Source organism: Spinacia oleracea, chromosome 1 (assembly GCF_020520425.1).
Source record: "Spinacia oleracea cultivar Varoflay chromosome 1, BTI_SOV_V1, whole genome shotgun sequence".
NCBI lineage: Eukaryota > Viridiplantae > Streptophyta > Magnoliopsida > Caryophyllales > Amaranthaceae > Spinacia > Spinacia oleracea.
In genome coordinates, this window is record NC_079487.1 from 97,143,864 (window position 1) to 97,169,801 (window position 25,938).

Below are 25,938 nucleotides of genomic sequence, written 5' to 3' on the forward strand. Positions count from 1 at the left end.
AAAAAACATGTCAAAACTACCTTTTAACTTACATTTTTTTTTTTTTGTATGAATTGTTTTGTCATACCAAAAATGTCTCATCTTAAACTTTCTTTTTACCATAACTAGATTATATCCCATGCATGCACGGTTATTCTAAAATTATTGTTTAATCATATTTTTTATTAAATATTTCTCCCCAGAAGCTCATGCATAATTAACAAAACTTGAACATACTCATTTAATCATCTAATATAAAATTTTCTTCCTATTATGCATTACATATTTTATATGTTTATTATGTTAATTTGATCAAAATATTAAGAAAATATCTTTTCCATTAATGATATACCGATTTGACTAAACTATTTCCAAAATAATTTTAAACCAATTATTATTATGTGGTATCTATTATTATCATATTCAATAATCCAATATATTTTTTTCATACATAAACCATTTATAAGAAATGTAAGAAAATAAATAAATAAGATACATAGGATATTTTAAGAATATGTTTTTGCAGGAAAAAATTACACCAGAAAATAACATACTTCGTATGTAATATCTGGTGTCTGTTTTATTATATAGAAATCCGTGTTTTTAGTCAAACATGACTATAATTTTGGGACGGAATGAGTAATAGATAGATAATCACAATAGAACTTGCCCACGTGGCAAAGGAGTTACATGAAGAGCTCAACCTGTAGTGGGCCTACGTCAAAGTTCAGCCCCAGCAGCCTAGGACCCATAATTGATGAGAACGGGTTGTCATAGTTGAAACCCAACCTCGTTAACGCCTCGCCCAAATTCAATAAAACTTTCACAAAAAGAGTTTTGTGGGTATTTGCCTATTTGGCTATCATCTTCTGTAAATTATGATAAATTTGCCAAAAATAACCTTTTATAACCCATTTTTTACGAGAAACAATCTTTAAATTTTCTTTTTGCGAAAAAGGACCTTAAACAAAAAAAAACTTGTGAGAGACAACCTTTTTGTCTTTTCCGGCGTTGACTACTCATTTCCGGCATTGACTTCCCCGGTTTTGCTAACCTCACCTTGTTTACCTTAAACCCAAAAGACAAATTTGCCAAAAACAACCTTTTATAACTCATTTTTTGCGAGAAACAACCTTTTAAAAAAAAAATTGCGAAAAAGGACCTTAAAATAAAAACAACTTGCGAGAGACAACCATTTTGGGTTTTCTGGCGTTGACCACTAATTTCCAGCCTTAACTTCCCATGTGACATTTTCGTGTTTCCTTATTTACACCCATTTCCCTCCATATTATCTCATATAAAAAACAGCGCCTTTTGTGTCAGGCGGCCTGACGGCCACGCGCCTGTCAGTCCGCTGACTCCCCCACGCGCGCGTGGGCTTCACGCGCTACATAAAAGCGATTTTTCATATTTTTTTCTCTCTCCTTCCTCCTTTAGAGTCACCTCAAATAAGTAAGCGACACATAAGCCTTTAGAGTCGCCTGTGATGGAGCAGGCGACTCATAAGGCTCCATAAATCAAAATAAAAAACCAAAAAAAAGGATTATGTGTCGCCTGCAATATATCAGGCGACACATAAACTTTTAGAATCGCCTTTTATATAGTAGGCGATTCGGAAAGTAAAAGTTTACGAGTCTCTTTCCCCATAAAATGGGACGTAAATATTTTATGTGTCGCCTTCTACATTACAGGGGACGTATATAGTTTACGTGTCGCCTCTTATATTATAGGCGACACCTTAGATGTTTCTTTTAATTTATTTTTTATTCTTGCCCACACTACAAAATTGACCTTATGTGTCGCCTTTGTTTTACAGGCGACACCGTAACCTTAGATATCTCCTTTTATTTACAGTCGACACCTTAAATGTGGATCTTATTATTTTATAAACTAAGGTTAGTACCCCGTGCGATGCACGATTGTAAAAAAAAAAAATGGGTTGCAAAACTTGTTTACATTATTTTCGTATGAAATTAAATGTTTAAACTTGATTTGTAATACCCCGAATTTTTACAATTCGATTAATTATGCTTAATTATTTTTATTTAGCTAAAATCGTTTTAAATCCTAATTTCAAACTTTATTTTAATTAACGAAGTTTTATTGCGATTAAGTTTTAATATCGTTACACGATTTATTTTTCAGATTTTATAATTTAATTTTTACTCGAGCATAAACTACATTTTTAAATCCTGTTTATTTCGAATTTTTAATAATTTAGGAACGTTCTTATTTTATTCGAAAATTTGATTTATTTTATGTTATCGATATTTTATAAAAATTATTTGAAAATCTGATTTTAATTAAACATTCCTATTTATATCAATTCCTAAATGTAGCAAAGAATTTTCAGAAATTTTCCTAACTAAGTGAAATTACTAAAATACCCCTAAAGAGCAAACATCCAATTTTCTTCTCTTCCTTGCTCTCCACGTACAAAGTAAGGAGGAAATTTCCTTCCTTCCTTCTTCCCTCATTTCAGTCTCCATTCATAGCAAATTACAAATTTGCTTCCTCCACTTCTTCAGCTACATATTCAACATCCCACAATTTTAATTTCAAATATCAGAAACCACAAAACCAATTTCAATTCTCCTTTCCCTTGTTCCTCTGATTCGGACCATCACCCATCACCACCACAGCAACCACCGTGACCACCACTGATTACCACCACTTCCCCCACTGTCTACCTCCGTCCCACACCTCTCGACCACCGTCCACCACCTATCACCCCACCGTCTCCCTTGCTCCCTCTCCGCTTCGCACTCCCTCTCCGCTTCGCACTCCCCTGCCTCTCTCCTTCTTACCTCCTTGCTGGACCTCCGTGCCGCAACCACCACCTCCAGCCACCATCACCACCTTTCCAACCAACTGCTGCCCAAAACAACCCGTCGCGCCGCCCTTATCTCCACCCAAAACCACCCAGAAATCAAACACAAAACTCCCCTGCTCCTCACCCAAAACCGCGCTCCTCCTCTCTTTCGCTGCTCCGCCGCCGCGAACAACCCACCGCCACTGCTGCCTTCACCGGCGCAATTCGGCGGCACAGAGCCACTCAGCCGCCGCCTGCTTCCTTCTTCCTCTCTCCTCCTTCGCACCCTGCTCTCCTTTTCTCTGTTTCTCGTTCGTAATTCCCAGGAACAAAATCCCCACTTGTTACTTTGCTGCTTTTAATTCCTTAGCCCACTAAAAGCAAGCCCAATTCTATTTGTAAGTAAGCCCAATTCTATTTGTGAGTTGCACCTTTCATACAAATTCAGATTTTTTGCAATTGTTATTTTAGGATAATAATCGTGTTTTATAAAAGTAAATAAATAAATAGTTTTTAAGTATATTAATATTTTCTCCTATCATATTACGAATATTAACAACTATTTATCACTTTTGGAAAGAAAAATGTATTATTGAGTTTGTTTTTAAAATAAGTTACTAATTTGATTTAAAATAGAATTTAATAATAGTTCAAGCAAATCGATTTAAGAAAATTATAAAAGATTATTTAGAAAATATTGATTTTTAAAGTATTTATCGTTTTAATATTAATTCAACAATTATATCTTTTGAAAGAAATCGGACCCGGAGCTCAGGAAGAACGAACCAACGAAAAGGCTTAGCAAATCGCGGAATTGAGGTAACGGTTATTGCTAGTACCCGCATTCCCTTCGAAATGTATTTATGAATGATGTTATGAATGATTGATGTTTTATAATGATGTTTTATGAATTGCGGGATTACAAGTATGATTTGATTGAATTGTTTTACGGTAATGCAGCTTTATGCAAAGTATTGATTTAATGAATTATTATCCCTGAAAGAAATGATTTTATGAAATAACGAGATTTAATGGTTTATTGAACCACCCTGAATGATGAGATTTTCCTGATTAATGTTCTATTAAAAGAAATGTAAACATGATAAATGAAAGTGTAAGAACTGGTCAAGTTCCCCTGATATGGAGCCCAGGCTCCCCCTGATAAGAAGCACTGGCTTCCCCTGATATGGAACCAAGGTTCCCCCTGATAAGAAGCACTGGCTTCCCCTGATATGGAACCAAGGTTCCCCCTGAAATGAAGCACTGGCTTCTCCTGTTATGGAGCATTGACTCCCCCTGTTATGAAGCACTGGCTTCCCCTGTTCGTAGGAGACGTCCTACAATGTTTTCCTGTAAAGTCCTGACGACCAGAATAATATTGTTAAAAGGAAAAACGTTAATGAAATGATGTTCCTGAAATGATATTCCTGAAATAATGTTCCTGAAATTCCTGAAATGATATTATTGAAAATGATGTTTGAAGATGATGCTTCTGAAATGATGATTTATTAAATGTTTTACTATATTCTATTCTCCCTGTTTATTAAATAAAATGAATTGAAATGATGTTACGATGCTAGGGTAACTCGTTACTGAGTCTTCGGCTCACCGTTTTGTTTTCCGTTTTAGGTACTGCTGGGGACCACGAAAACGAGTAGTGGCGAGGATTTCACCATTACCATGTTCACCTAAGTCAATGTTAAGTTGTAACAAGTTTAAGTAAAGATTCTGGATTAAAGTTACGTACTTTTATTAAGGAATTAAAAAGGATCATTATGTTAATCTTGGAGTTTAATAGCTTATGATTGATGGTTGCCTTGTAATTCCCAAGAGGGAGTTACGGCAGTAATGTCCCGACCGAATTAGGTTAATTCCGCTGCTAAGTATGCCTTAATAAGTGATTTAGAGGTCGGGGTGTTACATGATTAGACCAAGATGGTATTTGAAACATTGGAACCTAATAAGTTAATTGTTGTCGCATACACTTTTACATGCCATTTGAAATGAAAATTTTAAACCGTACTCCGTTTATAACAAATTAATTCATGTGTAAACGTCATACAACATATTAGCCAACTTTAAGACACAACTTTATGATACATCCATTTAACAAAATACGGAACATATTAGCCATCTTTAAGACACAACTTTAAGATTATACATTCATATAACAAAATACAGAGTAACAAACTAAATAACACATCCATAGATTTTTTCTTTATTTGCCAACTAAATTTTCCAGTTACACGCACAATATACAAAAAGAGTATTCCAAATAGAATACTTGTATAACACTTGATGACAAAATCTCCAAATAGAGTGCTCGTAAAGGCTAATTTGAATGATACGAAAAAAAAATATGAGCATACCTTGCAATTATCGTCTTAGACTCGAATGCAAAAATAAAAATGAATAAATATCTACATTAGAAAATTCATCATTGACCCGTAACAATAATCCCCTCAACTCCTATAAAAAATAATCAATTTTTTTAGGATGTTAAATTTTGTAAGCATCAGCTTTAATTAAACTTCAGACGCAAATTATAAGTTTTTGGGAAAGGAAAGGCATTAATTACTCTACAATTGGGGAAATGGAGATTTTTTTCCAATTTGAAACGAAATAGATTAGGGAAGGGACAAGAAAAGCAATGACATCATCTATTAATTTTGGCGGGGAAATTTTTAGTGTGAGTCTACCACGTGGACAATAATGATGTCAGCAGTATTTCTTTTAGTAATAGTTATAGATTCCCGCCTAAAAGGAAAAATTAAGGGTCTTCTTAGAATTAAAAAAGAATTTAAATAAAATACAAAACATCATATACAATAACCTATCAAATTAATGAATGAGACTTAAACTTAAAAAAAAAATTAAAAAATACATAGGAAAGCGTTCAACCCTCCCCATCAAAGACGAAACCAAAACCACCATATACCATCACGGGAAACCCTCTATCAAGAATTGGGCACCGCCATCAATACCCACGAAATTGAAACCCTCCATCACCAATTGAGAATCGTGAAATTGCTGGCTATAAATTCATAGAAATCACTTAAGCAACAACATGGAGCCGTCTAATCAGGGAGTGGAAAACCCTTCAAAAACGGTTTTCGGTGCGCCCCTCCCGTTCTCTGTTCATGTAATTTGATCAATTAATCGTTATATTTTCTTGGACTTTGATTATATTTGATTGAGTGATTGTTATATTTTCTCGGAATTTGATCGAGTGATTGTGAACATTAGGTTTTGATATTTTCATTGTTGGGTTGATTGGGTTTTGTTTGGTGTAGGTGTCACTTCTATCTTCTCTCTAGTCTCGATCTTAATTGACCTTGGAAAAACAGGAGTTGTTAGGCCATATGCATAAGGGTGAAATCTGAGTAAATCACTTATGTCTTATAGTGATGTAATCAATATGAATACAAGTACCAATTGGTGAAGTCCATCATGCAGCTGGTGTGAGCGAAAAATTTGGTCTATGCCGCTTGTGAATGTTTTAAGGCCTGTTTAGGTATAAGTGTGTTATTTTGTTTCCTGTAGACTGCTCTAGATTTCATGGTTATTCAGAGCACGATGAGGATACACATAAGTTGTCTTCGTAGTTCAGGGCTGCATTCTGCACCATGCCTTATTCTCACATAGATATATCTAAGATTCAGCTTAATTGTTTCTATTGAATTATTTTTATGAGGGTAAAAAGAGCATTTCCCTATACTCAACTTTGCCTGAACAGGCTTCCTGAATCTTATGAATTTTCTTGTGTTCGAATTTACGCTATAGGCTGGGTTAACCATGCCTTATGAGGGTAAAGAGAGAATTTCTCTATACTCAAGTTTGCTTGAAAAGGCTTGTTAAATCTTATGAATTTTCTTGTGTTCTCTTTTATTGTAACTCGAGTGATGTCGTTGTTAAGGTAGATAACTTGGATGTATCTTTAGAAGCTTTAATAGTGTGACTTTTATCTGATTCCTGAAAATCTTCTAGGTCCAACATCTTGGAGTTCAGGAATTGATGATGACTGATATTCGTTATTTGCAAGCTTTTGCTCTATACTTGCAGAAGACAGATATCAATTTTGATCTCTATTCTGTTACAAAGGAAATGGAGAAACAGATGAAATTATTACATATGATTTTTTTAACTCCTATCTTTATCATCATTCTTTAAACCTACACCTAAGATTAAGTAAAGGGTAATAAAGGAGTTGACCATTATATATAATTTGTAGTAATTCCCTTGTCATGACTTGAGTGATGATGTGATTTCTTTGCAAAAACATGTGTGTACATGAATATGAAATTTGAAATATCTATAGCTTTTTTATTACCATTAAATTGATTTTCAATAAAATAGGTGCTTTTTAATACGAGTAGTTACAACAGTCATATATCTCATCTCATGTTCACACGAGATTAACATATATTTTAAAACAGTCCAGCATATTTTAACATGTTTGACTATTTTGGAGTTAGTTTAATTTTGGTTTGAATGGATGGATATATTGTTTTACTGCTTTTAGTTTTGGAGATAAAATACTTCATGCTTTATCCCATATTTGAAGAGGCTTATGCTGCCCATAATTAACCATTTTGTATGACGATGGAAAAATCATGCTTCAAATTTAAATTCCGTACTTAATGGAGATGTATGTTGTATGCAGCTAGCCAGTACTGTCAGTTATTTGTACATTTCTTTTCTTGTGCTAGATGAGAGATGCTCCAGGACTAGTTAAATTGTCTTATTCTTATCGACATATCCATAGCTGCCTTCTTTTACTTTTGAGAGACATACTAAATCCTTCCCAAGGCTTTCTTTCTCTTCTATATTCAAGTTCTGATGTATATTATCAACTATCATAGGTAACTTCTTGCATTCAGAACATATAGTTCCAAATGGACCTTACTATCAATAATATTTACTGGTATCAAGGTTGATCATTATTCTGCCTCTCCAACCAGTTTTTCCTTCATAAGATTGCATTGGAATTTGAACTTGAATTGACTGTTTTTGGACTTCTATTCTCACCTCAATGAAGCATGGTGAAGAGCTTCAATGATATAATCGAAGAATAAATGGGTGACAAATAATGCATATAGTTGTCATTAAACAGAAAAAATGGGTGTTGCCTTCGCCGACAACTGCAGGGAGTTGGATACTATGGTATGTTGTCTATGAGAGTATCTTCTATTGTGGTTTAGTTTGTGGTAGTATTCATTCGTTTTCAGACTATTTTTTCATCCAAAGAAAATAAAGTTTTAGTGTTTGAAGTTAATTATATTGCACATTAGGGAGGCACCAATAATCGAAAGACAAAGAGTTGATCCGAAAAAGGTTGCATCAATTATATTGGGAAGAGATGCAGGAGCTCAACTATTTCCTCTTACCAGTAGAACAACAACACCTGCTGTAAGTAAATTTAAATTCATAAGCCAGATAGGTTATGTACATAAATGTTGTGCAACAAATAAAGTTTTGAATCAGATTTTTCGGTTATGGACCCTGGTATATTAGTTCGAGTTTGATACAGGTTAATGTTGGAGGATGCTACAAGCTTATTTATATTCCGATGAGTAACTGCATCAATAGTCATATGAACAAAGTGTTCATATACCGCACTAATCATGGAAACGGTATCAACTTTGGAGACGGATTTCGGAGGTAAACTTCTGGTGCAATATACCCTTAGTTCGCCTTGAGATGTGACTTTAGATTGCCTAATCGAATAAGAATAAAAAATTGACATAGAATTCTGTCAAATCTTATTTGATTAATAGGTTTTGGCAGCTACACAAACACAAGGGGAAACTGGAAAGAACTATTTTCAAGGAACAACCGATGTTGTCAAACAATTTATATGGCTGTTTGAGGTAGGGATAGTTGATCTCCTAGTTCTTTTACTTCTACTTGGGAACCTATAGAATAAATAGTATTGGAATGTGAGAGAAGAGTTTGTGCTGAATTTCTATAATATATACAAGATGCGAGGAATAAGAATATCGAGAATGTTCTGATATTGTCTGGTGATCAGCTCTACAGAATGGACTATATGTGGATCTTGTGCAAGTATTGAATAAGATTCTTCTTGCTTTGAATTAATGTAATCTTGGTCACCACAAAATTATCTTAACTATCTTCGCTTAAATCACTTGCAGAATCACATTAACAGAAACTTCGATATCACAGTTTCTTGTGATCCTGTGGGTGAGAGCTACCCTTCCACAGTTCCACAGTGACACTTAAGTTTCCTGCTTGTATTTGGCTTCATTTACGCCTTATAGTGCATCTGATTATGGATTTATGAAGATAGACAACATGAGGCCAAGTTGTCCAGTTTTGTGAAAAATCCAAGGGGGCTGACTTGGAATCTATGGTGACAAAATATATCTATTATGTGCTTATGTTTTCTTTGTTTGTACAACTGAAAAGGAAGAAGACTAAATCATTTTGATGTCCAATTTTCTGCAGCAAGTGGACACCCAAATCCTTTGATTATCTCAAAAAGATGCATCAAGTAACCCTTACGTTGCATCCTTTGGAGTTCATGTGTTTAAGACATATGTTCTACTTAAACTTCTAACACAGGCATACCCAAGATCCAATGACTTTGTGTCTGAAATTCTTCCTACTGTGAAGGATCATAATATTCAGGTATAATTCTAAAAGATGATCTCTTTGCTGTGAAGGATGTATTACTCATTATACAAAACGTCGGCATCTAAAGTGACTTTTCCCTCTTTCCAGTGGAGTATTTCAAATAGTACTACCATTAATTCTTATTCAAAGCCTATTAGCTCAAATGGTAGAGCAATGTGCCATGCACGTATATGTAGGTTCGAGTCCTACATAGGCTGCAAATATATATATGCGCTAAAAAAGCAATTCTAATTAAGATGCGACTCAATAGAGGAAACTAAAATATGCATCGCCTCGAACAAATGAGGCGACACCATAGAGTATCATATGCATCGCCTCAAACGAAGTAGGCGACTCTAAAGAGTACCATATGCGTCGCCTCTATCGAAATAGGCGACACCATAGAGTACTATACACATCACCTCAAACTAAGCAGGCGACACCATAGAGTATCATATGCGTCGCCTAAAACGAAGTAGGCGACACCATAGAGTACTATTTCATCGCCTCAAGCGAAACAGGCGACACGATAGAGCACCGTATGCATCGACTAAAAATACAGGGGACACAATAAATTACCCCATGTGTCGTCTCAAATGAAGTAGGCGACTCGAAAAAGTACATACAAATTCATAGATTTCCTCTACAGAGTCGCCTACAATATAAGAGGCGACACATAAAACGCCGTATAGTGTCGGGTCACAGGCGACACGTAAAGGGGGTACCTATAGAATCGCCCCCTGTGGAGTCGCCCATGAGGCGACTCTATAGGTGGTTAAGAGGCGACTCCAAAAGGGTTTTTTTTAGTAGTGTAGGTGCTTAAAGAGGCTCATGATCATGCTAACGAAAGCATAAATAAGGTTCTAGAAAAAGAAAAAGCAGCAGAAAAGGAGGCAGCACAAAAGGCACAAGACGATGTTGAAGCACAACAAACCACAATCAACATAGCACCGTCTACATCATCATCATCATCAAATGCACCACAAATAATAGTTGAAAATCCACCACTAGTGAAGACAAAAGGAAGAAGTAAAAGGAAAAAAGGATACTTTGAGATAAGGACATCGTCAACAGCACCTACAGAATTTGGAACTTTTACACCAAAAGAACAACTTTTTTAAAGCATTATATACTATTGAATGACATTGGATTGAATTTTAGTGTTTATCAAATTAGTTAACTTGTACCAGCAATTGTTAACTTGTTCCCTCAATTAGTTAACTAATTGATTTCATTTTCAAAAGTTACTGTAATTTAATGAAATATTGTTGATGTCACAATATGCAGGATGACTATGTTTAACTAATATTGTTAACCTTACCATCCATTAGTTAACCTTTACCATCCATTAGTTAACCTTTTCCATTAATTAGTTAACTTTTTGCAGCAATTAGTTAACTATTTTCATTAATAAGTTTTCGTCACTAATTCATTGTCTAATACCTCACTAATTGGTTTATATACTCGACAAATTAGATTGGTATTTCTAATTGTTGTAAAAGTGTATAACCTAATAGCACAAATAAATTGGTAAACTTTTTGCATCAATTAGTTAACCTTTACCTTCAATTAGTTACCTTTTTATATAAATTAGTTAACTTTATCATCAATTAGTTAACTTGTACCATCTATTAATTAACTTTTTTCTTCAATTAGTTAACTCTTTTCATCAATTAGTTAACTTGTACCATCAATTAGTTAACTTGTTCCCTAAATTATTTAACTAATTGATTTCATTTTCAAAAGTTAAGTTACTGTAATTATTGTTGATGTCACAATATGCAGGATGACTATGTTTAACTAATATTGTTAACCTAAAAGTAGTTAACTTTTTGCATCAATTAGTTAACCTTACCATCCATTAGTTAACCTTTACCATCAATTAGTTAACCTTTTCCATCAATTAGTTAACTTTTTGCAGCAATTAGTTAACTATTTTCATTAATAAGTTTTCGTCACTAATTCATTGTCTAATACCTCCCTAATTGGTTTATATACTCGACAAATTAGATTGGTATTTCTAATTGTTGTAAAAGTGTATAACCTAATAGCACAAATAAATTGGTTAAGTTTTTGCATCAATTAGTTACCTTTTTATATAAATTAGTCAACTTTTATCATCAATTAGTTAACTTGTACCATCTATTAATTAACTTTTTTCTTTAATTAGTTAACTTTTTTCATCAATTAGTTAACTTGTACCATCAATTAGTTAACTTGTTCCCTCAATTAGTTAACTAATTGATTTCATTTTCAAAAGTTAAGTTACTTTTTTCATCAATTAGTTAACTTGTTCCCTCAATTAGTTAACTAATTGATTTCATCAATTAGTTAACCTTTACCATCAATTAGTTACCTTTTTATATAAATTAGTTAACTTTTATCATCAATTATATTAGTTAACTTGTACCATCTATTAATTAACTTTTTTCTTCAATTAGTTAACTTTTTTCATCAATTAGTTAACTTGTACCATCAATTAGTTAACTTGTTCCCTCAATTAGTTAACTAATTGATTTCATTTTCAAAATTTAAGTTACTATAATTATTGTTGATGTCACAATATGCAGGATGATTATGTTTAACTAATATTGTTAACCTAAAAGTAGTTAACTTTTTGCATCAATTAGTTAACCTTTACAATCTATTAGTTAACCTTTACCATCAATTAGTTAACCTTTTCCATCAATTAGTTAACTATTTTCATTGATAAGTTAACTAATTGTTGTAAAAAGTTAACTAATTGTTGTAAAAAGTTTACTATTAGGATTGATTATGTAACTAATTGCTTTCTATATTAACTAATTGAATTTGATATTTCACTAATTGAATTTAATGCTTAACTAATATATTCAATTAGCTTGACTGACTTGTGAAATATACCAAGTAAATAATTCAAAATAAGCTCCTACTAAATATATATATACTTCAACACAAAAGAGCTACTTGCCCAAATATTCAAAGATTAAATTTCTGTTTTAAATGACCTATTGCTCAAAATATATCAACCAAACAGAGCAGTTAATAAAAATATTCACATATTAAATTGTTTACTAAATAACAACTAAAAACAACCTGATAGATAAGTTTACTGATTAACTGGAAGGTGGCTTATGATGAACAACTTTTGATCTCTTTTGTTTCGGTTCAAGAGTAGCTTTGTTTTGATCCATATCAGAGAATGGCACTGCTTCTACTGTTGGCACTGCTTCAGCTGCTGCCACTGGTTCCGTGTTCTTGGAAATTCGCCTTGATGACTTGTATGTTCTCAAAGGAGCATTGTCATCTTCTTCTAACTTCTCTTGGGCTGCTGCTTTCCTTTTTGCAATTGTTTCTAACCTTTTCCTTGTAGCTTCAGCCTTATTAAAATCAGCCTGCTGTTTCAACTTAACAGCCTCTTCTTCTTCTAGCTTCTTCTTTGCTTCTGCTTCTTTTCTCTGTCTTTCTTCTTCTTTTTTCTTTTTCTTTCGGCGATCACGAACAGCATGGAAAATACCAACTTTAATTATGTTGAATGATTCCATTTCCTCCAGCACATTAGCCCGAATTTCATTCATATCAGAAAGGACTAAGGTTGAACAAATCTTAGCCCGTAACATTGTCCTTGTACCGCACTGAAATAAAAACATAAAAATATAGGATAATGTATGTGTACTAAATACTGTTTGTATGAAACAAAAAATAGGTTTACTAATAGATTAAAAAAGTTAACTAGTTGCTGTAAAAAGTTCACTAATAGATTTAAAAGTTAACTAATAGATTTAAAAGTTAAGTAGTTGCTGTAAAAAGTTAACTAATTGCTGTAAAAAATTAACGGTTTTTTCATGAAATGCCCCTGAGGTTTCACGAAATTCACCAAATACCCCTGCGCGTTTCAAAATACATAGTATACCCCTATTTTCTCATATTGTTCATAATATACCCCTAGACTTAACGGACGTTAGTCCTCCGTTAGCTGCAATTTACCATTTTACCCTTATGTGTTGTTTGGTACGATTCTTTACTTAAATCCCCACTCAACAGCTCTACCCACCCAAACTTTCTCTCTCATCCCACCCAACCCACCAAAACACTCTCTCTCTCTCTCCTCCCACTGAACCAAAACCACTCCTCACCGTCGTCACCACCTTCCCCTGCTACCGTCGCTTCTTCCTAACTTTCCAAAGATGAGCCTTTGTTCTCTCATTTCACCCTACCCCTGCAACACCACCATTATCATCACCAACAAGGCAACAACAAAAAATGACGGAGTATCCAACAACTACACCAACAATTACAACCCTAATTTCAATTCCAGTCATCAAGAATCGCCTCAAAAATCTTCAATTGGTGTTACCATAGCTGCTGCTACACTCTCATCCAGCCTCTTATTATCTCCGCCTGTTTCGGCTGCTGCTAATTTGACGGCTTCTGATCAATCGTCCGATGAGTATTTCCGCGAAGATGAGGGATTATTGGGGGATGATATGGCATTATCGGTGCCCAAATTGTGGACGAATGAGGGTATTGTGAGGCGGCTCGTTCACCAGTTCTTCTTCAGTTTCATCTCTTCCTTTTAAATTGTGGATGAATTCTGGCACAATTGTCTCATATGTTGTACAGAATTCGAGGGAAGAGAAGGAGATGAACTCTGGTCCAACGAGTCCCACTGAAGATGGCAGTGAGGTGATTTCTTTGGTGGTATTTGTAACTTGGCTGAGATCTTTTCAGCTTAGGGTTTTTGAAATCAGGGGATGTTGATAGGGCATTGTGGGTTTTAGGTGTGGTTCAGGGAATGGGTTGAGTCCTAAAACTGCCATGCTGATTTCGGTTATTTCAGCTTTGGGAAATTCTGGGAGGGCCGTGTTCGGTTATGATACATATGACATTACATAGATCATGCGGAAACAACCATTAACCCAGGACAACATATTATTTACACATAATCATATAGCATAATTCAGATGCATACTCTTTGTTGCGTGCCCTCCCTAGCTGCGCCCGAACCGAACAAGAACAAGTCTTTTAGGACTCCAAGTGTCGTCCCTCCGTAGATAGTCCACAGCACGTCCGGATCCGCCTTAAGATTGACCAACTAGAATCGCCCTTAAGGTACTAGAAAATTTCGGCACTTTATGAGCAAGATGTGTGTTTTAATTTTCTCTCAAAAACTCACTTTTTGAATACTTTGAAACTTGTGTATAAATTATGACCCCTAGGCCTTTATTTATAGAGTTATGGAAAAGGAATCGTAATCCTAGTAGGATACGAATTAATTGAAATTAGAATCCTACATGAATTCTATTTAATTAATTTATCCAATTAGGAATAGAAATTTAATCATACACTGACTCTTGTAGATTCAGGAATCACGCATGAGCACAAACTCACACACACACGGCAGCCACAAGGGCTGCCCATGCGCGTGCGAGCAGCAGCCCCGCGCAGCACGGCCCACGCATCCGTGGCCCTTGGCGCGCGCTGGGCCTGCCTTGCGGTAGGCCTGGGCGCTGCCTTGGCTGGGCTTGTGGCGCGCATGCTTGCTGGGCGATGGCCCCAGCTTCGTGCTGGGCCTTCGTCCGGCAAGCCTCGTCCGATGCTAATTCGTACGATACGCTTCCGTTTAAATTTCCATTTCCGGAATCTATTTCCGATACGAACAATATTTAATATTTCCGATTCCGGAATTAATTTCCGTTTCGAACAAATATTTAATATTTCCGTTTCCGGAATTATTTTCCGATTCCGGTAATATTTCCGATTCTGACAATATTTCCGTTTCCGGCAATATTTCCGATTCTGGTAATATTTCCATTTCCAATAATATTTTCCGATACGTACCATGTTTCCGTTTCCGGCAACATCTACGACTTGGATAATATTCATATTTCCGATACGATCCATATTTCCGTTTCCGGCAATATCATCGTTTCCGGAGTATTCATTTCTTGCCTGTGACGATCTTAGCTCCCACTGAAACCAAGATCCGTCGGTTCCGAATATTCATAGATGGAGTATTTAATGCCATTAAATACTTGATCCGTTTACGTACTATTTGTGTGACCCTACGGGTTCAGTCAAGAGTAAGCTGTGGATTAATATCATTAATTCCACTTGAACTGAAGCGGCCTCTAGCTAGGCATTCAGCTCACTTGATCTCACTGAATTATTAACTTGTTAATTAATACTGAACCGCATTTATTAGACTTAACATAGAATGCATACTTGGACCAAGGGCATTATTTCCTTCAGTCTCCCACTTGTCCTTAGGGACAAGTGTGCATTTCCTAATTCCTTTGTCGCTCGATGCTTGCTCTTGAACATAAGGTAAGAGTTGTCATCCTTATTATGTCCAGAGGTGTTCCTCGGTTTCAGAGTTCAACTGATCAAATAAACAGATAATCATAGCCTATGATTCATCCGAGCACGGCCATGCATTTCACAGTTTCTAGCTCTCCGAGTGGCCTTGTACAACTTTTAAGCATCTCATCCCGATTTATGGGAGGACAATCCCAATCTTGCGATCTTGAGATTAGACTTCGTTTGATAGGTGATTACCTGAGCGTTGCCTTTATAGCCTCCTTTTACGGTGCGACGGTTGGTCAACGTCAAAGCAACCAGTTCTCAAACAAGTAATCTCAAATCACTCAGGTATTGAGGATTTAGTGTCTAATAATTTAATGAAATTTACTCATGACAGATTTTCATCTCTTACAGTAAAGTTTCATAGGTCTTGTCCGATACTAGTCTTCCCAAAGTAAGTATCTATGCAAATGATTATGACATTGCCATGTCCACATAGTTCAAGAAACAGAACTACTAGTCATCTTGCATTCTAATCGTCTAACGTTTTCTATGCGTCCAATTTTATAGAAAACTCCGATTAGGGACCATTTTCAACCTTTGACATTCAAGTTCACTTGATAGACATTTCTTAGTCACAGGACTGGTCCTGACAGTCTATCTTGAATATATCGTCAAGTTGAAGGGACTCATCATTTAATAAACCACAAATTAAATGGAAAAATGAATTTCTTTCATTTATTGTGAATGATTAAACAATAATGTTTTACAAAGATTTAAACTCTAAAACTTTAAAACATTAAACAGAGACATCAAAGCCATTCTCCAATATGCTTGATTCCCATAGCTGCAGTGTGCGAGTTGTGCTTCGCTTGCGGCAGAGGTTTAGTTAATGGATCTGATATGTTGTCATCAGTTCCAATTTTGCTTATCTCGACTTCTTTTCTTTCAACGAACTCTCGTAGAAGGTGAAATCTACGAAGTACATGCTTGACTCTCTGGTGGTGTCTAGGCTCTTTTGCCTGTGCAATAGCTCCGTTATTATCACAATACAGGGCTATTGGTCCTTTAATGGAGGGGACTACACCAAGTTCTCCTATGAACTTCCTTAGCCATATAGCTTCCTTTGCTGCTTCATGTGCAGCAATGTACTCCGCTTCAGTTGTATAATCCGCAATGGTGCTTTGCTTAGCACTTTTCCAGCTTACTGCTCCTCCGTTGAGGCAGAAGACAAACCCAGACTGTGATCTGAAATCATCTTTGTCGGTTTGGAAACTTGCGTCCGTATAGCCTTTAACAATTAATTCATCATCTCCACCATAGACCAGGAAGTCATCTTTGTGCCTTTTCAGGTACTTCAGAATGTTCTTGGCAGCAGTCCAATGCGCCTCTCCTGGGTCTGACTGGTATCTGCTCGTAGCACTGAGTGCGTACGCAACATCCGGGCGTGTACATATCATAGCATACATTATTGAACCAATCAATGATGCATATGGAATCCCATTCATTCGTCTACGCTCATCAAGTGTTTTTGGGCACTGAGTCTTGCTTAGAGTCATTCCATGAGACATGGGTAGGTAGCCTCGCTTGGAGTCCGCCATCTTGAACCTATCAAGCACCTTATTGATATAAGTGCTTTGACTAAGTCCAATCATCTTTTTAGATCTATCCCTATAAATCTTGATGCCCAATATGTACTGTGCTTCTCCTAGATCCTTCATCGAAAAACATTTCCCAAGCCAAATCTTGACAGAGTTCAACATAGGAATGTCATTTCCGATAAGCAATATGTCGTCGACATATAATACTAGGAAAGCAATTTTGCTCCCACTGACCTTCTTGTATACACAAGATTCGTCCGCGTTCTTGATGAAACCAAAGTCACTGACTGCTTCATCAAAACGTATATTCCAGCTCCTGGATGCCTGCTTCAATCCGTAGATTGACTTCTTTAGCTTGCATACCTTTTTAGCATTCTTTGGATCCTCAAAACCTTCAGGCTGTGTCATAAACACAGTTTCTGTTAAAACGCCGTTTAAGAAAGCAGTTTTGACATCCATCTGCCATATTTCGTAATCGTAATATGCAGCGATTGCTAACATTATTCGAATAGACTTTAGCATTGCAACTGGTGAAAAGGTTTCATCGTAATCCACACCGTGGACTTGCCTGTAACCTTTTGCAACCAATCTAGCTTTGAAAACTTCAAGTTTCCCATCCTTGTCCTTTTTCAGTTTGAAAACCCATTTGCTTCCAATGGCTTGGTAGCCATCTGGCAAATCGACCAAATCCCATACTTGGTTTTCAGACATGGAGTCTAATTCAGATTGCATGGCTTCTTGCCATTGCTTGGAGCTAGGGCTCGTCATAGCTTGCTTGTAAGTCGCAGGTTCATCACTTTCAAGTAATAGAACGTCATAGCTCTCGTTCGTCAAAATACCTAAGTACCTTTCCGGTTGAGATCTATATCTTTGCGATCTACGCGGGGTAACATTTCTAGATTGACCATGATTCTCACCAGATTCTTCTAAAGATCTCTGAGTTTCATCCTGAATGTCATCTTGAGCATTCTCTAGAGTTTGTTGTTCGACTCGAATTTCTTCGAGGTCTACTTTTCTCCCACTTGTCATTTTGGAAATGTGATCTTTCTCCAAAAAGACACCATCTCGAGCAACAAACACTTTGTTCTCAGATGTATTGTAGAAGTAATACCCCTTTTGGATAGCCCACAAGGATACATTTGTCAGATTTTGGATGAAGTTTGTCTGAAATTAATCGTTTGACGTATACTTCACATCCCCAAATCTTAAGAAAAGACACATTTGGAGGCTTTCCAAACCATAATTCGTATGGAGTCTTTTCGACAGCTTTAGACGGAGCTCTATTTATAGTGAGTGCAGCTGTATTTAGTGCATGTCCCCAAAATTCTAATGGAAGTTCGGCCTGACCCATCATTGACCTGACCATGTCTAGCAAGGTTCTGTTCCTCCGTTCTGACACACCGTTCCATTGTGGTGTTCCAGGAGGAGTCAATTCTGATAGAATTCCACATTCTTTCAGATGGTCATCAAATTCATAGCTCAGATATTCACCGCCTCTATCAGACCGCAGTGCCTTGATCTTCTTGCCTAATTGATTCTCTACTTCACTCTGAAATTCCTTGAATTTGTCAAAGGATTCAGACTTATGCTTCATTAGGTAGACATAACCATACCTACTGAAGTCATCAGTGAAAGTGATAAAGTAGCTGAAACCACCTCTAGCATTTGTACTCATTGGTCCACATACATCTGTATGGATTAAACCCAATAGTTCATTTGCTCTTTCTCCAACTTTAGAGAAAGGTTGCTTTGTCATTTTGCCAAGTAAACATGATTCGCATTTACCATAATCCTCTAAGTCAAATGGTTCTAGAATTCCTTCTCTTTGAAGTCTTTCTAAGCGTTTCAAGTTTATATGGCCTAATCGACAATGCCACAGATAGGTGAGATCTGAATCATCCTTTTTGGCCTTTTTGGTATTTATGTTATATACTTGTTTGTCGTGATCTAATAAATAAAGTCCATTGACTAATCTAGCAGATCCATAAAACATCTCTTTAAAATAAAACGAACAACTATTGTCTTTTATTATAAAGGAAAATCCCTTAGCATCTAAGCAAGAAACTGAAATGATGTTTTTAGTAAGACTTGGAACATGGAAACATTCTTCCAGTTCCAAAACTAGCCCGGAGGGCAACGACAAATAGTAAGTTCCTACAGCTAATGCAGCAATCCGTGCTCCATTTCCCACTCGTAGGTCGACTTCACCCTTGCTTAACTTTCTACTTCTTCTTAGTCCCTGTGGATTGGAACATAAGTGTGAGCCACAACCTGTATCTAATACCCAAGAAGTTGAATTAGCAAGTATACAGTCTATAACGAAAATACCTGAAGATGGAACGACTGTTCCGTTCTTCTGATCTTCCTTTAGCTTTGGACATTCTCTTTTGTAATGGCCTATTCCATCACAATAAAGACAGCTTGATGTGGACTTGTCCTGCTTTGATTTAGCATTGCCCTTGGACTTTCCACCTTTCTTGAATGGTCTCTTTCTAGCCTTGAGTAAATCTTTGGCTTCACAGTCCAGTACTATTTCAGCCTTTCTGACAAGGTGAATAAATTCTGCAACTGTTTCTTCTCTTGGTTCACTTAGGTATTGTTGCTTGAAGCGACCAAACCCACTGTGTAGTGAATTGAGCAAGACAGAGACTGCCATCCTTTCGCTTATTGGTGTTCCTAGTAGACTTAGGCGATCAAAATATGAACACATAAGATCCACATGGAACCTCAGTGGGACGCCTACCCTCTGTTTAGTGCGAAGGAGCTGAACATGTGTTTCTTGGACCTCCATCCTATAACACCTGTTGGGAGAACTAACCTTTAGACCAGACATTGATTCAATCAACTCATGGACGTTCAGGTCCCTGTCCTCCGTACTTCCACGACAGATATCCCTCAGATTCTTGATGAGCGTAAAAGGTTCATAGGCTACAAACCTTCTAGCCCAATCATCAGGGATATTGTTCAGCATGAGACTCATAACCTTTTTGAGATCCGCATCCCAGGCGTAAAATCTCTCAGGGGTCATGTCTCTGGCATAGTAGCTTGGCATGGGATGTGACAGTACATACTCAAGTCCATTGAGTTTGACTATTTCAACTAGCTTAGCTTCCCATTCAAGAAAATTTGTCAGGTTCAGCTTGACCATAAGCTCAGAACCCATGATGATGTTTTGATTGTTGTTTGCCATATTAAAACTACAATTGAAAAGAATAAGCAAATAAATAACCATTCACAGTTTCTCTTAATAAACTTAAATTCTAGCATACATGCATAATTCAATGTTTATTAAGCATTTTATTCAAGTTATGTGTTCCGGCAGGTGTGAATAAAATGATTCCAAGATCCTAAAATCATTGAAGAACTAAGCACAGTTTGTCGACTTAATCCTAGAACATCTTAGGTAAGCAAAAGCCTTTTGCTAATAGTCTAGAAACTATTCTTGGTTGATAGGTACGTCTAAGAACTTATTAGGTAAACCTATCGAATTTGCCACGACATAAAAGGACTCCTTACTTATATCGTTGAGTTTCACCAAAACTAACATGTACTCACAATTATCTGTGTACCTTGCCCCTTTAGGACCAATAAGTAACACCTCGCTGAGCGAAAACTATTACTAGATTGATGTAAAGGATATCCAAGCAAGTGTATATTTTGGCATGGCACCTTTTAACTCAATTTTTTTTAAGTTTGGAACTTAAGGCTCTTACTATGTTGGTTAGATTTTAAGTGAACTAAAATCCTTAATCATGCAACATAATCAAGCTTTTGATCTCATGCATTTTAAGACATATTTAAAACAATAAATAACTTAAAACATGCATAAGATATTTGTGATCTAGTATGGCCCGACTTCATCTTGAAGCTTTTGACTTCAAAGTCCGTCTTGAAAATCTCCGTGGGAGGCACCATTTTCTTCAAATAGGATAAGCTATAACTAATTACAACTATTTGATGGTACGCAGACCATATTTGAATTGAAAAATAACTTTGGTGCTTTAGACCAATTACATTCAAATTAATGGTACGCAGACCATATTTTCTATCCTATTTGGGCCATACTAGTCACTTCATAACCTGCAAAACAGTACATATACAATATATACCATTCACCCATTCATTATCATGAATGGCCCACATAGCTGGTTAGTAAAACACATTATGCATCACGTAAACATTTGCAGCAATTAATCAAGGGCACCAATAATCTACCAATTATTCAGTCCTTATTAATTCTAATCAAGTTGTTTTAACCTTAAGGATTTGTAGACCTAATCAAGAGTTTATGACTAAAAAGCGCTCCCACTTAAACCAATAAATTCATATGCTTTACTAATTTTAAACATAAAATTGTATTTCTAGTCTAACCGGAAACATACAAATTTAATTAAAATTTAAAGCTCATATAAATTTATAATTGAATCCAAAAATTTAATTTAATTTCAGCCGCATTTAAATTAATTCATGATTTTAATTTTAGTAAAATAATTAGAATAAATTCCATTTATTATAATTATAATATTCAAAATTAAAATCCAAGAAATTAATTCAAATTATTAATTTTAAAATTAATTAAAATTACGTGAACTGAAATTTTCAAATTAAACATTCAAAACGATCTAATCGTAACGCAAACACCCTACGCGTTGCACGCCCATGGGCCGTACGCACACAGCCATTGCTGGCCATGTGCGCGCAGCCCATGCGCTCGTCGCATAGCTGCTGCTGTCCTATCGCAAGCCTCCGCACAGCGCCCCATCGCACGCGAGCTATCGCTCGCAGTGCGCGCGCGCGAGATCGCTCGCTGGGCGCGCGACATCGCTCGCTGGGCGCGCTGGCTCGCTCGCTGTGCGCGCGAGACATCGCTCGCTGGGGCGCGACATCGCTCGCTGGGCGGGCGACATCGCGCGCTTTGCGCGCGAGCCATCGCTCGCTGGGGCGAGCCATCGCTCGCTGGCGCGCGCGAGTGATGCTGGGCGCAGCGCTCGTGGCACGCGAGCTTGCGCTCGCTGCGCGCGAGGCTGCGCGCACTTGTGCGAGGCAGCGCGCGTTGTGGCGCAGCTCGCTTGCTGCCCACACGCGACTGCCTTGGCTCGCCCCTCGCCCATGCCCATTTGTTCATTGCTCGTGGCACACGACACAAGGCAGGGCTGCTGCCTTGTGCTCGTGCACTACGCCCTTGCTCATTGCATTCGTGCCGCACGGGCGACGAGCTCCCTTGCTCGTCGTCGCATGCCCGCATTATACAACACCCCTTAAGGGTAACACGAAGCGTCCATTGCTTCGTGCGTGCAAGTTATATGAACGAATCGCATAAAAATTTAAAATTTATATTTAAAATTAATGACAAATTAATAAATATTATTAATTTCATAATTTTAGGGCGAAAAATCGAAAATTTATTATCCAATTGATTTCCGATTGTTATGGATTCAAGTCTAGGTCATAAAAATTTAAAATTTATCGTAAATTTACAATTTTTATGGTGGTTTTTAATCATAGGTTTCTAATTAAATTACAATTAATTATGAAAATCAAATTAATTCTAAATTATTCTAATTTTCAACAAATTAATCATAATTACAAATTAGATTGCATAATTAACAAGACTAGGCATTCAAACTTGTTAAACATATGCAGTAGGTCAATCAAAAATTCAAGATTTATCAACAAGAATCGCAAATATTTAATTTAACATCTTAAATTTACGAAATTTTGCATTCGAAAAACTAAAACCTTCGAAAAGTCATAGTTACGCTTCGAATTTGAGAATTCTGGGTTCGGCAGAAAAATTTTAGAATGCCTTTTACATGCAGATTTGACACAAAAATCACTCAATTCGGATGAGTAATGAAGAAACTGCCGAAAAACTGCGTACGTATAATTAAATAAACGCAATTTGCAATTAATTAACAATTACGAAAATTAATCACCCCTTTTAATTCTTGCAAATTTGTAATATTTAACCATGTTCATGCAATTTAGATTATGAAAATAATAAGGGGCTCGTGATACCACTGTTCGGTTATGATACATATGACATTACATAGATCATGCGGAAACAACCATTAACCCAGGACAACATATTATTTACACATAATCATATAGCATAATTCAGATGCATACTCTTTGTTGCGTGCCCTCCCTAGCTGCGCCCGAACCGAACAAGAACAAGTCTTTTAGGACTCCAAGTGTCGTCCCTCCGTAGATAGTCCACAGCACGTCCGGATCCGCCTTAAGATTGACCAACTAGAATCGCCCTTAAGGTACTAGAAAATTTCGGCACTTTATGAGCAAGATGTGTGTTTTAATTTTCTCTCAAAAACTCACTTTTTGAATACTTTGAAACTTGTGTATAAATTATGACCCCTAGGCCTTTATTTATAGAGTTATGGAAAAGGAATCGTAATCCTAGTAGGATACGAATTAATTGAAATTAGAATCCTACATGAATTCTATTTAATTAATTTATCCAATTAGGAATAGAAATTTAATCATACACTGACTCTTGTAGATTCAGGAATCACGCATGAGCACAAACTCACACACACACGGCAGCCACAAGGGCTGCCCATGCGCGTGCGAGCAGCAGCCCCGCGCAGCACGGCCCACGCATCCGTGGCCCTTGGCGCGCGCTGGGCCTGCCTTGCGGTAGGCCTGGGCGCTGCCTTGGCTGGGCTTGTGGCGCGCATGCTTGCTGGGCGATGGCCCCAGCTTCGTGCTGGGCCTTCGTCCGGCAAGCCTCGTCCGATGCTAATTCGTACGATACGCTTCCGTTTAAATTTCCATTTCCGGAATCTATTTCCGATACGAACAATATTTAATATTTCCGATTCCGGAATTAATTTCCGTTTCGAACAAATATTTAATATTTCCGTTTCCGGAATTATTTTCCGATTCCGGTAATATTTCCGATTCTGACAATATTTCCGTTTACGGCAATATTTCCGATTCTGGTAATATTTCCATTTCCAATAATATTTTCCGATACGTACCATGTTTCCGTTTCCGGCAACATCTACGACTTGGATAATATTCATATTTCCGATACGATCCATATTTCCGTTTCCGGCAATATCATCGTTTCCGGAGTATTCATTTCTTGCCTGTGACGATCTTAGCTCCCACTGAAACCAAGATCCGTCGGTTCCGAATATTCATAGATGGAGTATTTAATGCCATTAAATACTTGATCCGTTTACGTACTATTTGTGTGACCCTACGGGTTCAGTCAAGAGTAAGCTGTGGATTAATATCATTAATTCCACTTGAACTGAAGCGGCCTCTAGCTAGGCATTCAGCTCACTTGATCTCACTGAATTATTAACTTGTTAATTAATACTGAACCGCATTTATTAGACTTAACATAGAATGCATACTTGGACCAAGGGCATTATTTCCTTCAGGCCGAGGTTAAGTCGATGGCCAGGTTTGCGAGGTGGTGGTGGTTTGCCAAAGAGGCGTGGGTCAATTCTTTTCCCTTGTTTAAGCTATCGGCTGCTTTTGAATCACCAGAACTACTGTAGTTGGACACCGAGACCTCAGCCACACTGCCCGTGTACTCCGAATCTCACCCATGAGAAGTTAAAGAGAGAGAATTTGTTTGGGAGGATAAATTGAGTGACTCTGGCGACCAAAGCGATTGATCCAAGAGGCCTTCATTTGGGGTAGTTGATAAGTAGTCCTCCTTCTATGCAATGTTTTTTCCTCACCCTTGTCATCGTTAGGAAACACTAGTTTAGCTTTTAGCTATTATCTGATTCTTGAAAAAAGCTTGGCTTCTCAGCTTTTGATCCTTAAGATTATTCACCTCCACTTTCGAAGTCCTTAGAGACAATTTGGCAGTCGAGGAAGCTGCAGTCTTCATGACAGCAGGCCTAGAAGTTCTTGGATTATCACCAACATTAGTCTTACTTATCTTGTTAACGAACCTAAAGAAGATTTTTGTAAAGCTTTTTAAGCAATGTCATGTATCTAAAGTGATCTTGGAAGAATACAATACTCAATTTCTTAATTTACAGGAGGCTTAACTTTGTAATATCCCTGTTTATTGATGGAATATAATCTATGTTTATTGCTGGAATTTTTTTACAAACTGCTCTACTTCATTGCGAAGAAAATTAGATATGTAAACTAGCCGTTAGATTCAAATTTTGCAGTTTAAAAGCAGATTGGGTATTTGGTTCAAGCAAGTTTACAAATAAGTGTATATTATGCAAAAAGTTTATAAATATGTGCATTTGGTGAATTATAAACATGACTTAACGGAGGACTAACGGAAAGTCATAATAGGGGTATTTGGTGAACAGTATGAAAAAAATAGGGGTATACTATGTATTTTGAAACGCGCAGGGGTATTTGGTGAATTTCGTGAAACCTCAGGGGCATTTCATGAAAAAACCGAAAAATTAACTAATTGCAGTAAAAAGTTTACTAACTGCTGTAAAAAGTTAACTAATTGCAGTAAAAAGTTACCTAAATAAAATTGGTTAACTACTTGATGGAAAAAGTTGTTTAAAAAAGTTAACTAATTACTGGGACAAGTTAACTAATAGATAGCAAAAGATAACTAATTGATGAAAAAAGATAACTAATTGATGGGACAAGTTAACTAATAGATGGAAA

At 36.7% G+C, this 25,938-nt stretch overlaps 1 pseudogene; it reads left to right on the plus strand.

The window, feature by feature from the left end:
* Positions 1-7,909: 7,909 nt before the first annotated feature.
* On the plus strand, positions 7,910-10,548 carry LOC130465542 (glucose-1-phosphate adenylyltransferase large subunit 1-like; annotated as a pseudogene).
* The last annotated feature ends 15,390 nt before the right edge of the window (positions 10,549-25,938 follow it).